General features: G+C 41.8%; 1 protein-coding gene and 1 long non-coding RNA gene across 9 annotated transcripts in view; both read right to left on the minus strand.

The window, feature by feature from the left end:
- The window catches only part of GRIA4 (glutamate ionotropic receptor AMPA type subunit 4), a 232997-nt gene that overhangs the window by 179711 nt on the left and 35474 nt on the right, over window positions 1-17812 (minus strand). The gene's annotated exons all lie outside the window — the stretch shown is intronic.
- Window positions 10872-17789, minus strand: LOC310843979. The gene is made up of 3 exons (XR_014563847.1): window positions 17619-17789; window positions 12822-12932; window positions 10872-11083 (listed from the first exon to the last, which is right to left on the minus strand). It is a non-coding gene; the product is annotated as an uncharacterized lncRNA (long non-coding RNA).

Below are 17812 nucleotides of genomic sequence, written 5' to 3' on the forward strand. Positions count from 1 at the left end.
CCCATGGTGCAGGAGAGGAGATCAGCAACTGGCTATAGTAAAGAGAGAGATTAACTACAAACTCAGTTTTAGATGACACATTAAGCCAGACCTTGACTGAGCTCAGTGCAGCACGTGAGTAAAAGAGACCCAGTAAGTCAATTTGGCATACCATGTCATTTGAACCAGGCCATAGTTTGGCTTAGTTTCAAAAGGGCAATGGGTGTTCTAGCTCCCTAGAAAAGGTGAGTTATGAGAAGAAAGCTGAAGGAAGTACGGTCACAGAAAGGTATTCTAGTAGGCAGTTTCTGCCGACACAGTGGGTCCAAAACAATCAAATATTTGAAGTCCCAATCCCACAGAGAACCTACTGAATTCAATATGCATCTTGTTATCTTTTTCTCATTAAATGGGAGAGGGAGTGAAATGATCAATTCTCACTCCCACTGCCCCTGGGTATCTTGAAGCACTGAATGTTCTTACACAGAATTATCATCTAAAATACTTTGTCTGACACACCTAGAACTGCACCCAGCCTTTGTTAACTCTATTTCATAGTTCTCTTGCATCCTGGGACTCTTAATAGCACTAACAAATCAGTGAAGAAATATTCCATGAATTGTAGATAAGGCTTTGAATGGCTTTTACAGTTCAATCTTCATTTTCCTAGACTGCACACTTTATAGTTCATGCGAAAGGTTAATGATCATTCTTCCATCTATCACAAAAGATTTACTAGAAACACAAGAACTAACAGCCCTATGATTTCACTCTTTAGCTTTATGTACAGGACACTCCACTTCTACTACATGTAATGATTTAAGCTGCAATCTATTTTCATTCTGTGTTGTTCTGCATTCGTTCAAGCACAGGTCAGTGCAGTTTTACTGCCATTGTTTCAAACCCAAAGGGGGGAAAATCACACTTAAATTATACTCATAAGTATTGCCATCCCAAAATATGTATACTGTAAACTGTGTGTGTGTGTGTGTATCACATTTCCCTGTAAAATGCACATTTGTGTGTTTATTTTTTTGAACTGAAATTGCATCACAAAATTTGGGGAAATACTGTACATAATCTGATTGATAGATGTATTCAGATCAGTTCACTTCAAAACTTGATCTGAATGAATTTATTCTCCGTCCCTAACTACATGCTCAATTCAGATAATAAATAGCTGTTTTCCATAGTACTGTTTAATTAATATAAATATATTCTAGCTATGCCAAATAAATAATTAGATATTACATGCATCTCCCCTTCTTTATTGTCACATGTAGGAATGCTCACCTCATGATGTGACCAAAAGTTTCCAAGACATCCCAACCCTCATAACTGGAAGAGTTTCCAAAGAAGAACTCAATACAAGGAAGCAAACCCATGCCACATACAACATGAAGTTCTGGCTTTAAAAGGGCAGTAACTCTTTAGAAAAGGGAACTTGGGATCATGTTAGAAAGTATACTGAAAATGTCGGTTTGAAAAATACAAATTCAGTGTTAGAAATTATTTTGAAAGGTATTTTTTAAAAAATTAAAAGCCATGGTGCAGCCAGATTCAGAATACTGTGAAAAAAATGGATAACAACAACAACAACAACAACAACAACAACAACAACAACTAATAATAATAATAATAATACCCTGACCATTTGGCTGGGTTTCCATAGTGCCACCTCAAAAGGATTTCAAAGAGCTGGAAAGTGGTAATCAATATGATCAAGTGGTTGAATCAACTTCTGCCCAAGAAAATGCTAAATAAAGCTGAAGGGGTGTGTGGGTGTGTGTGGTCACAGCTAACAGCACGTCCTGTGTATTTTGATTTGGCATTAAAGTGAGATGAGTGCCACAACCCCAGAGTCGGTCATGACTGGACCTAATGGTCAGGGGTCCCTTTACCTTTACAGTACCACTGTGTTTAATGCGGCTCTTAGCAAGTGTGCTTGGAATTAGGGGGGGAGGTGCAAATTACAGAAGTTTGTAACATTATAATCTGTATGCACAGAGTGTGTGTGGAGAGAAAACCCTTCATTTCCTACATATTGTTTCATGTCCAATGTTAGATGTGAGTATACAGGAACTCACAAGGGAAATCTAACAATAAATAAGATTCCTTTACACAAGCTTGCAAATGTGGTATGAGAAAGCTAAATTAGCCTGCCTAAAATTAATTGCTCTTTCCAAATCACAATATAAACAAAGTTAGAAGCAGGTCAGGAAGATGATAATTACCTAGCTGATCAATCAGGTGCATGCCCGGTGTGTGTGTGGTATGGAATACACACACCAACATTTGATTATCTTAATCCAGGCCTCTTTAATCAACATTAATGAGAAACAGTTTCTGGACAGACTAAAAGGCTGCCCAAAAGAAGCAGGGATGATACTGAGTAGAAATTGAATTGTGCGAAGAACAAAAACACCTTACTAAATAAATAAGAATACTGATAGGAAGTTTCCATTTCCCCCCAACTACCCTTGAAGTCTTTAGCTCACAGAACAATCCTGAGCTGACCTCTGGAGTTTCATTCCAGAAAACAAATTGCACCAATATACCTTTAGGTCTTTGGTGCACTCAAAGACATAATTAAAGGCATTTTGTATTTAAGCAGTAAACACATGCCAGAAAAATGTGCTAGCGTTTTGTTGTGAAAAGAAGGCATGACCTTCATTCTACTCACACATTATACAAATATGTCACTGTATAGCTATTCCCTCCTAATGTCTCTGAGATTAGCTGCTGTGCTACTAAATCTATTCAGAAATGTTGTTTTAAGTCAATCTGCTGTGGTGGCAAGGTCCTACTAAAGCACACAGGGTTTTAGTATAGGGTCTGGGTTTATTTATCAATGTACGGAAACTGCCACATACGCTGGTTTTCAATAGCTCACTTGTTCGGTTACTAGCAATTTTCTTATTGACTCCAGTTAAAAGTACTTGCGGGGCCGAATTTTGCAATGTGCATAGAATTAAACCTCCAAAATAATAATGGCATTGTTTTATAGCCAAAGTTAAGTAAACCTGAAGTTGAGGATATCTGTTCAGTCAGCAAGCATGATGACTCAGAATTTCTAATAAAAGAAGGGCACATATTATGGCATGGGTGTCTTTGTTGCTTCTTGCAACACATTTGGCATCACATAGTTCAGATTTGTCTTCTGCAATAAGAAATGCTGGAAAGTCGGTTATAGTATGGATGCATGCATCCCAAGAACACAGTACACATATAACTTGACCTTCCTCATACTTTCCTCAAGCATTACGCTGTCCAATCACAAAGATGAGAAACGCCACACAGGCTTGTGCACTATATCACATCCCTCCTCCAACTTCCTTCCCAGGCTCTCACAGACATCCTCCTGGTTAGTGAAAAGGATTAGGTTTTAAGGTGGTGTTCACCAGGGCAGGATGGTTTGAGTATATTACACGAATCCTGGTTTGACCGCACTAGCTGCCAATTAGTTTCTGGGCCCAATTCAAATTGCTGGATTTGACCTACAAAGCCCTAAATGGTTCAGGACTTCAATACCTCAAGGACCAACTCTCCCCATATGAATCAACTCTGACCCTACGATCATAATCGGAGGCCCTTCTTTGTGTGTCTCCTCCATGAGAAGTCTGGAGGGTGGCAACACGAGGATGAGTCTTTTCTGCAGTGGCTCCCATTTGTGGAAAGCTCTCCCCAGGGAGGCTTGCCTGGTGCCTTCATTACATATTTTTAGGTACCAGGTGAAAATATTTCTCTTCAACCAGGCATTCAGCAGATTAACATTCTATGGCTTTTTCTAGATATGTTTGTTGGTTATTGGTTTGTTTTTGTTTTATTATGTATTTTACATTCTCATTTAGTACAGTGGTACCTCTGGTTACATACGCTTCATGTTACTTACACTTCAGGTTATGGACTCCGCTAACCCAGAAATACTACCTTGGGTTAAGAACTTTGCTTCAGGATGGGAACAGAAATCGTGCTCTGGTGGCGTGGTGGCAGCAGGAGGCCCCATTAGCTAAAGTGGTGCTTCAGGTTAAGAACAGTTTCAGGTTAAGAACAGACCTCCAGAATGAATTAAGTACTTAACCCGAGGTACCACTGTATTTTCTGTTGTGAACCACCCTGGGATGTTCAGGTGATTATTGCTCTAATAGAGTACCATATTCAATGCTTTGAACCAATGGTCCTGTGGTGCCCAAAAGAAGCAGAAACACCCGACGAGGTAAAATGTCCTTATCGCCATGACTTTAAATAGGTTGTTTATTTATGCTAATATACTGATTTGTTTATACTTATCTTTTGTAAACCAATCTGTCATCAGCCGAAGGATGAAAATACTTTAAGTAAGTAAATAAGCAATACCACTCAATTTTACTTCTACCGATGTGAATTTTTACTTGTTTGGTTGTCAAAATTTATCTCTGGCTAAACTTCTCATTAAAAGGTACAACTTGGCTGGCTGGGTTTGCAAATCTGTGTTTGCCTGGCCCAGGCCTGCCAAGCTCATGACACAGCATGCTAAATATATACCAGATAAATAGACAGATAGATAAAGGAGTGAGTATATGTGTGTCTTATCATGCCCCTGCATGTGTGGTCCCAAGCAGAGAATAGAGCCAAAAGATTTACCAAAGTCTAATGGACTATCATATACTGCTGGTGGACTATATTGGGCTTCATAGCTCACAATCTGAGCAGGCCAAGCCTGGCCCACCAGAGCATAGTAACAGCTGAACATTTTAGAGTAGTAGTTCTTTGCTACTCTAAACTGTATGCCACTTTTCTTCAGCCGTAGCTCACTGGAACACAGTTCTGGCACCTCTCGGGTAGGCGCCACTACCATTATAAGAGAACAAGGGAGGCGTTCCTGGTGAGTCCCCCCCCCCCCCCGAAAAATAGCACTGTGTGTCATATAGACAAGATCATACAACTTCCATTAAATCCATCATTTGCTTTTCCCCGTGTTTCCCTTCCCACACACCATCATGGTGAGAGCCAGTGTGGTGTAGTGGTTTAGAAAAGTGGACTTGTAATCTGGTGAACCAGGTTCGATTCCCCGCTCCTCCACATGCAGCTGCTGGGTGACCTTGGGCTAGTCACACTTCTCTGAAGTACATGGTGAGTCTTTTAAAAGAGGCCTCGTGGATACAGAGTACACATGTTCCACAGGGCCTCTTTTAAAAGACTCACCCTGTATCTCAGCCTCACTCACCTCACAGAGTGTTTGTTGTGGGGGAGGAAGGGAAAGGTGATTGTTAGCCGCTTTGAGACTCCTTAATGGACCCACATTGCCCTGGATTAGCCACTGAAGTATTTCAGCTCTCTGAGTAAAGTTTCAACTTCACGCTAACTTCCCCAGCCTTAACAAGACCCCACGCAAATGCACTTGAAAATTCTCTTTTATGTAAATAGAGCCACACCATCTTCTTGCGAGGGTAAATTATTTGCTTGGACACTTAATTGGCTAATGGACTTGTCTCCAAAGATCAGCCTTTTTCTTTCACACACTCAACAGTGTAGCCTTCGAATCTCCATTATGCAAGCCTCTGAAGATTACAAGGAAGTTAATATTATAAGGTAGCTGGAGGAAAAGGAGGAGCCATACATTGCTGAATATTCACTTTTGCTCTTGAGTCTCCAGGCTATGTCAGCAACAGTTTTAGTTTAAAGGTTCGTTTTATTCACCTGCATTGCTCCAAATTGATGAGAACTATAAATTCCAGATGCCTTGTGGACGGCTTGCTTAAGAGGTTAAAAATGTATCTTCTTTGATAACTGTGTGTAACTCTCAATAGGATTAGAGGGAATTATATATGTGTCTCATATAAGTCAAAGCCACGTATGAGGTCCAGGGGGATGAGAGGCACTGCATTCTCATGAAGCAAAACATAAAGGTCATGTGCCTGATTCACTGACTAGGCAAGACTGTTTTCCCTTTGGCATAAATTGAATGAGCCAAGCATATAGTTTAGTTTCATTTTAGGATCTTGGAAACTGTGGAAGGGCAAAACTCCTTAAAACATCCAAAACTACGTAAGTGTGCTAAATATTTAGTGACGAACATAAGACCATTGCTCCCTTTACATCCCAACATTTTTGTGTGTTCGATTTCACATCACCTATTTATTACAGAATTATGAAGAGTGGAAACTTCATAACATGCAAAAGTAATTAGCCATGCTAATGTGGGAACCAAGGAATCATATTCCACAGCTGTCAAAGAGCACACTCATAGAGATGTCAGAAGGGGGACAAGGACACTGGAGCTTGGACTGAATGCAGAAATCACACCTGAGGGCTGTGGCCAGACAAACCAAACATTCAAGATTGGGGTTTGATCTGATGCAAAGAAACTACACGAGACTCTCCAAGCCAATAAAAAAGCCATTGCCTTGAATACTCTGTAGAATGACAAAGAACGATGAAGCAGAACAATGTTTATGAAAGCCAATGGGTTGAGGGTCCTATATTTGGACAGGTCCAATTCATATTTTGTGTTGAGAGTTTAAATACACAAGTTTTACATGCCTATTAGTTGAACTTTCCCTACCTTAAGATTGCAATCTGTTTTCTGAGGGGTTTTGTTGTTGTTGTTTAACTAAGTACTTGGAAAATCTTATGGTCTCTGAACAGGCTTGAAAAACTCAGGGGCCTTATCCCCTGCCTTCCTACCAGGTGCCCCCTCAAATAATCTTCTCCTTGAAAATATGTGTTGGGACTGAAGGGACAGCAAGGCAAGGGTGGCCAGTTATGCACTGCCAAACACAAGTACAAAAGAAGACACAAACCTGCCCCTGCTGATTTATTACTATAATGGCACATTTAGAAATAATTGCTATAATTTAAATGGGAAATACTGCTATCCTGGTGCTAACCGTGGGTGGGGATTTCTCAAGGCCTTTGCTCTCTCCTTTGCTAGTGACAAGCCCAGTCTTCTAGCCCTCATCATTGAAGCCTACACTTTCCTGAGGCCTAAGTTCAATTCACCACATTAAACATCGCTTGAAACAACAACTCCCGTGCAGCCAAGCAAGAAAGAATCTTCTTGAGCAAGCTCAGGATTGGCCAGGCATTAAGGCTAATGCTTATAAAGTCTCTCCTGTCACTCACCAGCCCACCCTAACCCTGACATCCCTCTTTGCAAGAGTAAGTTCATTTGGAAATGGAGAGGCTTGCAGAGAGGTGTGGCTGACTAAGAACCCATTACTAGCCTGGCAGTAGTCATTACATCAGGCTGTAATAGAAGAGAGAGGAAAAGAGAATCAATATCATTACCAGCTCTGCTGAGAAGCCAGCTCCTCCTTCCATCAACTGTCACTTGGCAGCAGCCATTGCACCCGGCTGTAACAGAGGAAGGAAGAGAAGGCATGCAGAACTACTTTATTGGCACAGAGGAAAAAATAATTAGCTTTTGACTCTTCCTCTCCTTTTAAATCCCAGCTGGTCATTAGAACTAGTAACTAATAACTGGCGCTGTGCGTTAAACCACAGAGCCTAGGGCTTGCCGATCAGAAGGTCGGCGGTTCAAATCCCTGCGACAGGATGAACTCCCGTTGCTTGGTCCCTGCTCCTGCCAACCTAGCAGTTCAAAAGCACGTCAAAGTGCAAGTAGATAAATAGGTACCACTCCGGCAGGAAGGTAAACGGCGTTTCTGTACACTGCTCTGGTTCGCCAGAAGCAGCTTAGTCATGCTGGCCACATGACCCGGAAGCTGTACGCCGGCTCCCTCGGCCAATAAAGCAAGATGAGCGCTGCAACCCCAGAGTCGTCCACGACTGGACCTAATGGTCCGGGGTCCCTTTACCTTTAACTTGGCTTAGTTCCTCCTCCCTCCTAATCCATTTTCTTTTTGTGTCATGTCTTTTTGAATTTTAAGACCCGAGGGCAAATAATGCCTTGCTTTTATCGATTTGTAAGCCATTGTGGGAGCCTTTTTTTGCAGAGGAGCAAGATAATAATCCTTTTAAATAAGTAAATAATAGTCAGCCCCAGATTTCAGAGTGAATTTGATCTCTGCTCTTAATTGAGCCAGGGTTTTTAATATTGAATAAGCTTGGTTTCTAAATTTCCCCATCTTGAATTAACCAGAGCCATCAGTTTAAACAGCAAAATACATGCATGCCTCTACAGTGAAATGGCTGGTGCTCCTGAAATAAGCACAGAAGTGGCAAACAGGATAGGTCTTGGCTCTATGTCTGCTTCTCGCAATGAAACCTGACCCTTTGGTTTAAATATGCACTTAGTATTTGCAATCAATGAAGCCATGTGTGACTTTTGCCTTTTAAATTCAGGTGCTTTTGCACTCAGGTACTAAAAGGCTCTCAAATGACTCTGCTTCTAGTGTGTGTGTGTGTGTGTGTGTGTGTGTGTGTGTGTGTGTGTGTGTCTTTCTGCTTTGGGTACTAAAATCTGATGCAACAGTGCAGAAAGATTGGCTGAAGAAATGCCCATAGGTGCTGGCTGCAAGTTGAGGGAGGGGATTTTTCTTTTCTTTTTTGTTGATTATCAGTGACAAAGATCAAATAGCCATGTCCAAAGGAGCATCACCTATGGTTGTCCTTGGACATTTAAAAAGTATACATATCTTTATATGTTTTTATATAAGGCAACAGAGAGAAAGATGTTTCTGTGACATTAGATACTATTCTGTCATTTGGAAGTTTGCTTCAAGTGTCAAAAAGGGTCCACAGTGAGATTCTATGAATCAATTGTTAGCTACTAAGAGGTGTACTGAAAAAGAAAGAAATGGAAATTGGTTTGAGTGTAGTACATTTGTACCATCATTTAAAACTATTCTCTTACTTATTTGTTTTAAGATCAAAGCAGGCTGTCACACAAAGTTACTCTGTAATTTCACTGAAGTATATTACAATCTAATAAATGTTTAATGACATAATAAAACAGACTCTATTGGAAAGTGGGAAATCAGAGAAAGGTCCATTGGACTCATCTGAAGTTTATATATCTATGCCAGCATCCTGGACTTAAGTGAAGATTAACACCACCCACTGGCTTGAGAAAGGAACTTAGTCACCTCCTGGGGACATTGATTGTCGGTGGTCCTGGAAGCAGCTATGGTTTGCCATTTTGCCAAGCTAAGAGGAAAGCCATAAACAGAGATGCAATAGCTCAGAGGTATGTGCAGTGTGTTGCTAAGGTGGGGTGTGTAATTGATAATCCTGCACTTTAAGACATCCCAGCCACATAGCAAGTTATAGTCTTGGAGGCTTGCCTTGTCTGATCACCTGTACGAAGCAAAATAAAAAAAATCCTTCCAGTAGCACCTTAGAGACCAACTAAGTTTGTTATTGGTATGAGCTTTCGTGTGCATGCACACTTCTTCAGATACACTGAAACAGTGGTGTGGCGTGGGTTGTTAGCACCCGGGGCAAGGCAAGTAATTTGCGCCCCCTAACCCGTGGATTTTAGCACTCGAGTCTCTTCCACTAGATTAGTGCGCGCCCCCCAGATGTTGCGCCTGGTGCGGCCGGCCCCCCCTGGACCCCCCACGCTACGCCACTGCACTGAAACAGAAGTCACCAGACCCTTATATATAGTGAGAGGGTGGGGAGGGGTATTACTCAGAAGGGTGGTGGGAATGGGTGATTGGCTGATAGGTGTGGTAAACCTGTTGACAACTGTTAATGACTGCAATTGGTCATACAGGGAAAAGCAAGGGGTGAGATGGCTAAAAATAGCTTTATCATGTATAATGAGATAAGAATCCGATGTCTCTATTCAGACCAGGTATCTCCGTGGTTTTAAGTTTGGTAATAAGTTGCAATTCAGCAACTTCTCTTTCCAGTCTATTTCTGAAATTCTTTAGTAATAAGACAGCTACTTTGAGATCTTGTCTAGAATGTCCTGGGAGATTGAAGTGTTCTCCTACTGGTTTCTCTGTCTTGTGATTCCTGATATCAGATTTATGTCCATTTATCCTTTGGCGTAGGGTTTGGCCTGTTTTTCCAATATAGAGAGCTGAAGGGCACTGTTGGCATTTGATGACCCCTGTTGTTACACTTGCACCATTGAAGGATGACTCTCCAGGTGCTCTGGTACAGCCAAAAGGTAGATGGCTGTAATGCCGATAGGATGATTCCCACTATGTTGGGGGACAGACCTGATTTTAAAAAGCATCTTTGTTTAATTGCCATGCAGTCAGATTGCACCATTCTGGGTCTGGGTGAGTGACCTTGTGTGAGGAGGTCTTGGGGACACCAGGAGACGCCAAGGGGATTCTGTTGCAATGCATGTTATCTCAGAAAACTAGGGTTCCTTGGCCTGCAAGGAGCTACGATTACAACTTTGTTGCATTCCTCCCATACCTTCTTGAGGGTCCTTGCTAGAGGGGTGTGGGAGAATTCAAAAATAAGTCCTTTGGGCCAGTTGGTGTGGAGGGCATCTGTGGCCTCTGCCCATGGGTGGTAGTATTTGGAGAAGAACATTTGGTTGACAAGGTATAAGGCAAATAAGTCCACTTCAATTAGCCCAGATTTTCTTTCGGTTTGGTGGAATACTTTTTTTGAACAGGTTCCACTCCCTCCATCCCTTTATATATCAGAAGGCACATTCTCTGCTGTCTTTTCGATGCCTGCTAAAGATGTTTTTCTTTCAACAAGCCTTCTAAAATCTTTGTCTCTGTTGGTATCTCTCCTTGATCCAGATTGATTTCACGTATGTGCTGTTGTTTGAAACTGTTTTTTTAATATTCATACTTGGGTTTGTTTTTTTTTTTAAAAAAGTTTTTATATATACAGTCATTTTAATTGTTTTTATATGTAACTGTTTTATATATGTTACTATATTATAGTATAGTATAGTATATGCCTCATGAGAAGCAATTCATAAATGTATTTTCCCCTTTTTTCTTTATTAAAGCAAGTAAAGTGTCTTACAGAAAACACATCATAGGTCTAACATCATAATTAATAAAAACAACAACATCAGGCTGGTATAAATGTATTAATCACCATCACCAACATCATCAAGCCTGCATCAGTAAGAGGACCATACTCCTTTCCTCCACAGGGCAGCATAAAACAGAAAACAAGAACAGTTTTTTTGCTGAGAAGGATATTTTGGGAGATATCCATTTCCTACATCTCCTGGCTGTAAAATAAGAGTAGATGTTTTATCATTACCTGTAGAATCGTTACTGCAATACTATAACATATTTATGCCAAAAAAAGCAGATTTATTTTGCAACAACTGCTATTGAATAAGATATAAATCTTGCTGAGACTTCGTCTTAGTTAAGTTGCATTCCACCTCCACCCCTCAAAAATACTGTGTGCTGACATTTGTGTTTTACACATAGTCAATGAATAGAGATGAGCCCTAGTCTTCAATATCTGACATGAAAAAGAATCCCACTGAAATCAGTGGAAGCGAGAGGAAGAATAAGCAAGTCCCTTGCATACAGAAGATGGAGAAATGCTATTGGGATACAGAGAGAACTGCTCATCACTTACTTTACCCAAAGGAAAAACATTGTCCAGCAATGCAAAGAGAGAGTTGAAGCCTGGGCTTGGTATATAAGGGGAATTCTGTAGACATAGTGTATCTTGATTTCAGTTAGGCTTTTGACAAAGTCTTTCATTATATTCTTGTGGGGAAGCTGGTAAATGTGAACTGGGTGAAGTTATGGCCATCTGCCATGTATGATCTAGCTGAGATTCCTGCACTGCAGGCAGTTGGACTAGAGGACCCTCAGAGCCCCTTACAACTCTACAGATCTATGATTCCTCAGATGCAAAGTCCTCGTACAACAGTAGACTTGAGGATTGAAGGTGAATCCACCAGTCCTTGCCATGTCAATCTTCTGGCACTGGAACCCACATCTTGTCCCGTGAACAACAAAGGGGGCACCTCTACTACTGGACTCTGATGACTCAGCCAGACTCCTTGAGGAATAATGAAAGAACCAATAAGCTTTCCACAAATAAGTCCCTAAAGTTTGAAATCACACTGCCTGGAAAATGCAGATGGCTGCAGAAAAAGATACAGGCCTATTAGCTGACCAGATGCAGTATTTAGGGGGCAGGTCTTTTGTATAAACTATTCATTCCACACTATAAAGCTCTACCAGCTGCTTTTGTTGCCTCAGCTGTAGTTCAGAAACAGCCCCTTGGACCTTGTCCAGGGTCCTGACACTAGCTTTCCCTTAAATTTCTAGTCTACTTCAGAATTTCAATCCTACTAGACTAAATCTTCCTAGACTATCACCTTCCCTTGATGATGCACACCACAATAGACTGGAGGAATGAGAAGCCCACACCCGGAATGTTTCTTTTGCATATACTGCCCTATAGGCCATGCATACTGATCATGTGCACTCTCAGTGTTAGATAGGTGCAGAGAAAGAGTCACTCAGTTTTAATGTATTTTTAGGCTGGCTTTTAGGGCTTTTAAGGCCTGTTCCTCATAAGATATCAAAACACAAAATACATAACATTTAAAATATATCATGGATCCCAACTGAACAGCAGCAGGAATCCACAACAATACAACAACAATTAAAAACAGTCAGTCCGGCATAATATCATTAAAATCAGATAGAAATGTTGAAAATATTCTAGCAGGAATTCAGGGAGCAGCTAAGCAAGGATTTGAACTCGGCTCCATGCTGCTATACCACACTAGTACCAGTGATTGTCATTCAACACAACCTTCCGCTAACTGGTGCCATCTATAATGTCAAGCAGATGCTGTCCTCTGTAAAATATGATCCCTAAATCAAAGTGCAAATCTAACTCATCAGCTCAAAGTAATGAATTCTCTCTGGGGACAAAGGAGTTTGATCTTTTTCACTACCTCTTAGTAAGCAAGAAACTTTCTGTGTACCTACAGAGTTTTTGACAATTATTTATCGCCTTGACCTTCTTGAGATTGCCTCGGCCACTCTAATAAAAACAGTTTTCTTCACCTGCGTACATTGCTCTGCAAAAATGCTATATATCTGAATGAGACAGAAATATTACAGTCATTTATAAGCCAGGCTTCTTCTTCAGCCACAACTCAAACCACAATGGTCAAAGATACAGCGCACAGAGTTTTATTATTAATTTAAAAAGCTTCTAATTCTAAGCTTCTCAAACTGTGTTCCAGCAAAACCTGGAGTTTCTCAGAATGGTATTAAGGATCCTCAGAATATTCATGAGTGAGAACCTTAGTAATGGTATGTGCATGTCTAGATAATGTCCTGAGCGAATAGAGTGTATGCTGTAGAATGTACTCCAGAATCTCCTGAAACGAGCTAGGACATATATAGTAGAATATATAGTAGAATTCACTTAGAATGGTCAGCCTTAGGAAAAACCAGTCTCTGTCCCTCCCTCACTTTCATGTGTGCGCAAACACACACAATTTTCAGAATGTGGATAATTATACTTACCTACTTTGTGCTCATTGTAGAGACACTAAGGTAATTACTGGCCTGGTGCAACATTAAGCAAAACCATAGTTTACCACAAACAAGCAAACATGCAGGGTCCTGGAAGAATACCTGCTGCTTTGCTCCTTCTGTAGTCATATTGCTGCAGCGCTGAGCTAAGACATGGTTTGGCAAGGTTTGCTATCAGAACTTGGGCTGATGGTTATTTAGATATTTATATAATGAATATACTGCCCTTTGCACAAGCCACAGCTTGAGTCAGGTCTCTGAGTGCAGAGCTTGCCCTATGGTTTTACAGTTGATCTGGGCTAGTAGGGCATTTTAAGCCAACCTACTGTTTAGGTCAGTGCAGCACAGCGGCAGAACAACCGATGGAGGAGCAAAGCAGCCATAATCTCCTATCCTGGGTGCCTGCATGTTTGTCTGCCCATAATAAGCCATGTTCTATCTTGGCATACTGTACAAACAAGATCTGCATGAAGCAATTTCCAGCCCACTTTGCTGCCGCATTATATAAGTTCTAAGTATTAAATTACTGACAAATGTGACTTACTGAAGATTCAATGTGTACACTAGTTCATTACTCATTCATTCTCATAATATACACTGAGTCTTGCTTCATCCCCTCCCTTCCCCATTGCTGTTTTCTTCTTATTGCCTTGCGTAATTGGCTCAAGACATGACCATATACAGAGGTACCTTGGATTACAGATGCTTCGGGATATGTGTTTTCAGGTTACAGATGCGTCAAATCCCGGAAGTATCGGAATGGGTTACTTCCGGGTTTTGGTGCTCGCGCATGTGCAGAAGCGCTAAATTGCACTTTGTGCATGCTCAGAAGCGCCGAATCGAATCTGCATGTGCTCAGATGCAGCGCTGCAGGTTGCAAACGCTGCGGGCTGCAAACATGCTTCCTGCATGGATCATGTTCGTGACCCGAGGTTCCACTGTATCTGTTGCAATTCTTCCTTCCAGTATTTCATGGGAGGAGATCATTCCCTCACTCTATAACACCGGTCCTGAAAGACCTACATTGGCTCCCAGTACAGTTTCCAAGCACAATTCAAAGTGTTGGTGCTGACCTTTAAAGTCCTAAATGGCCTAGGCCCAGTATACCTGAAGGAGCGTCTCCACTCCCATTGTTCAGCCCAGACACTGAGATCCAGCTCCGAGGGCCTTCTGGCGGTTCCCTCACTGTGAGAAGTGTGGTTAGAGGGAACCAGGCAGAGGGCCATCTCGGTAGTGGTGCCCACCCTGTGGAATGCCCTCCCATCACATGGCAAGGAAAGAAACAATGACCTGACTTTTAGAAGACATCTGAAGGCAGCCCTGTTTAGGGAAGTTTTTAATGTTTAATGTTTTATTGTGTTTTTGATATTCTGTTGGGGGGGCACCAAGAGTGGCTGAAGAGGCCCGGCCGGATGGGTGGGGGTATGTATGTATGAATAAATAATAATAATAATAATAATAATAATAATAATAATAATAATAATAATAACTTATTATTTGTACCCCGCCCATCTGGCTGGGTTTCCCCAGCCACTCTGGGCGGCTTCCAACAAAGATGAAAGATACACTAAAATGTCACATATTAAAAACTTCCCTGAACAGGGCTGCCTTCAGATGTCTTTTGAATGTCAGGTAGATGTTTATCGCTTTGACATCTGATGGGAGGGCGTTCCACAGGGCAGGCGCCACTACTGAAAAGGCCCTCTGCCTGGTTCCCTGTAACTTGGCCTCTCGCAGTGAGGGAACCGCCAGAAGGCCCTCGGAGCTGGACCTCAGTGTCCGGGCAGAACGATGGGGGAGGAGACGCTCCTTCAGATATACTGGACCGAGGCCGTTTAGGGCTTTAAAGGTCAGCACCAACACTTTGAATTGTGCTCGGAAACGTACTGGGAGCCAATGTAGGTCTTTCAAGACCGGTATTATATGGTCTCGGCGGCCGCTCCCAGTCACCAGTCTAGCTGCCGCATTCTGGATTAGTTGTAGTTTCCGGGTCACCTTCAAAGGTAGCCCCACGTAGAGCGCATTGCAGTAGTCCAAGCGGGAGATAACCAGAGCATGTACCACTCTGGCGAGACAGTCTGCAGGCAGATAGGGTCTCAGCCTACGTACCAGATGGAGCTGGTAAACAGCTGCCCTGGATACAGATTTGACCTGTGCCTCCATGGACAGCTGTGAGTCCAAAATGACTCCCAGGCTGCGCACCTGGTCCTTCAGGGGCACTGTTACCCCATTCAGGACCAGGGAATCCTCCACACCTGCCCGCCTCCTGTCCCCCCAAAACAGTACTTCTGTCTTGTCAGGATTCAACCTCAATCTGTTAGCCGCCATCCATCCTCCAACCGCTTCCAGACACTCACACAGGACCTTCACCGCCTTCACTGGTTCTGATTTAAAAGAGAGGTAGAGCTGGGTATCATCTGCATACTGATGAACACCCAGCCCAAACCTCCTGATGATCTCTCCCAGTGGCTGCATGTAAATGTTGAAATGCATGGGGGAGAGGACAGAACCCTGAGGCACCCCACAAGTGAGAGCCCAGGGGTCTGAACAAACAAACAAACAAACAAACAAACAAACGAATGAATGAATGAATGAATGAATGAATGAATGATAATATACTCCCTCCACAAAGGATGCCACACTTTTAATATGCTTCTGCAGAAAGCAGGGTGAGTGCAAATACAGTGGTTTCAGTAATGATTTGATTAGGGCTCTGCTGTGCTCTCTGAGCAGAACACTTCACATTGTACATGCATGCATGCACAGACACACACAGAGGCACCTTTAAAACATATCTGATCTATTTTTTTCTATCATGGGATAATTCCTACCATAACTACTATAATCAGTCTCCAGGACCTGAGCAGTTCCAAGATTCACCTATGACTGACTGGAGGGCCACTGACAATTGCTGCTCTACATGAACTAATTATTACTAAGGTTTGTGCATTTTGTGCTTTATAAATGTTTGTTTCCTGCCTACTGTGATTTACAGAATAGTTCCTCATGCTTTTATATTTGTCTCTGCCCTGGTTTAAGAAGCTAACAATAGTAAATGCCCACTAGGGCATAAAATGACAAGGTCAAATCTAGGACAGCCAGACATTAAAAAAGGTGTCTTTTACTGAAACTGACAGGCTGTGATGTGATCTTTCTATCTGCCTTTAATAGGATGTCTTTTATTTTACCTGGGCAAACCAGTCCAGAGTTACAGGAAAATGTGAGGTAAAATCAGGCAAGATACAGCTTGATTATCACATGATGACTAAAGTATTAAGTGAGGCCCTAATAACAGATGGAAATTCCTTATATCCTCATATGCCTCAAACACAAAAGTTTTCAGTGGGGCCCGTTCAAGTATTTAAGCTTCAGGTCATGAAGTAGTAAGGAATCATAAGGAATCATAAGCAAAAATGAACCAGCTGTGCCAGAGCTAAATTTACTGCTATTAAAATTCAACAGGCCCAATATTTCACTGCATATTTCACCATTACTGGCTTCACTACCCCCTCCACACAATTTTTTTAGGACGTAATATTTGTGAATATGCCTCTTTGACATCAATAGCATTTACTTGTGAGTAAAGGCATCTTGCATAGGGTATGTGTGCCAAACTGTGCTACTACCAAATGTTACGGCCATGCTAAAGGCAGAATATCAAGATATTTTGGATCACGTCATCCCAGAACATCTGTCCTGCAGATTGATGGGAGCTATAGTTCAAAACGTCTAGAGGGTACCTGGTTGGGGAGTCTCTAGACACTTAATTCTCAAACTGGAGGCCAACCTTTTGGAAAAGCCTTTGTTTAGGTGTGAGGAAGAGCGTAAAGTTGACCCTCTTCAAATATTTCAGTGAGTTACCTTTGTTCTTTCTGCCTCTCACTACCGACAACCTGTATGCACCTTTGTGTTACTTGATAGTTACATGATAGCAACCAAGGGACAGCAAAGGGAGAAATATTATTTTTTGTCTGACCTCTCACTTCATTGAAACTTAAAGCCCCAGGAATAGGCAATATGCTTTGGACTACAACTCCCATTATCCCTGACCATTGGACATGCTAACTGGGGCTGATGGGAGCTGAAGTCCAACAACATCAAGAGGGTGCCATGTTTGTTATCACGGCTGCAGCAGACAGAGGACAGAGCTTATCAGTCTGAACTTATACTATTAATGCACCTAGCAGTATCACCGTTTCCAATTCCAGGACATCAGTAAATTTCACCATGCATTCTTCATACCTGACTCAAATGCACTTTCCATTACATAGGAGGGCATGGAGAAAGGTTGTGTATATGTCTCTCTGTGTTTTGTGCTTTCTAAAAGATTTATTGCAACTTCATTGCTGCCAGAGTGCTAACTGCCCAACTTTGAGGCCTTGCACTGTTACTATGTTGCAGGCCTGTTTATCAGCAACTGCTTGGTGATAAGATTC

Source organism: Podarcis gaigeae (assembly GCF_964106915.1).
Source record: "Podarcis gaigeae genome assembly, chromosome: 4".
In the NCBI taxonomy this organism is placed as follows: domain Eukaryota; kingdom Metazoa; phylum Chordata; class Lepidosauria; order Squamata; family Lacertidae; genus Podarcis; species Podarcis gaigeae.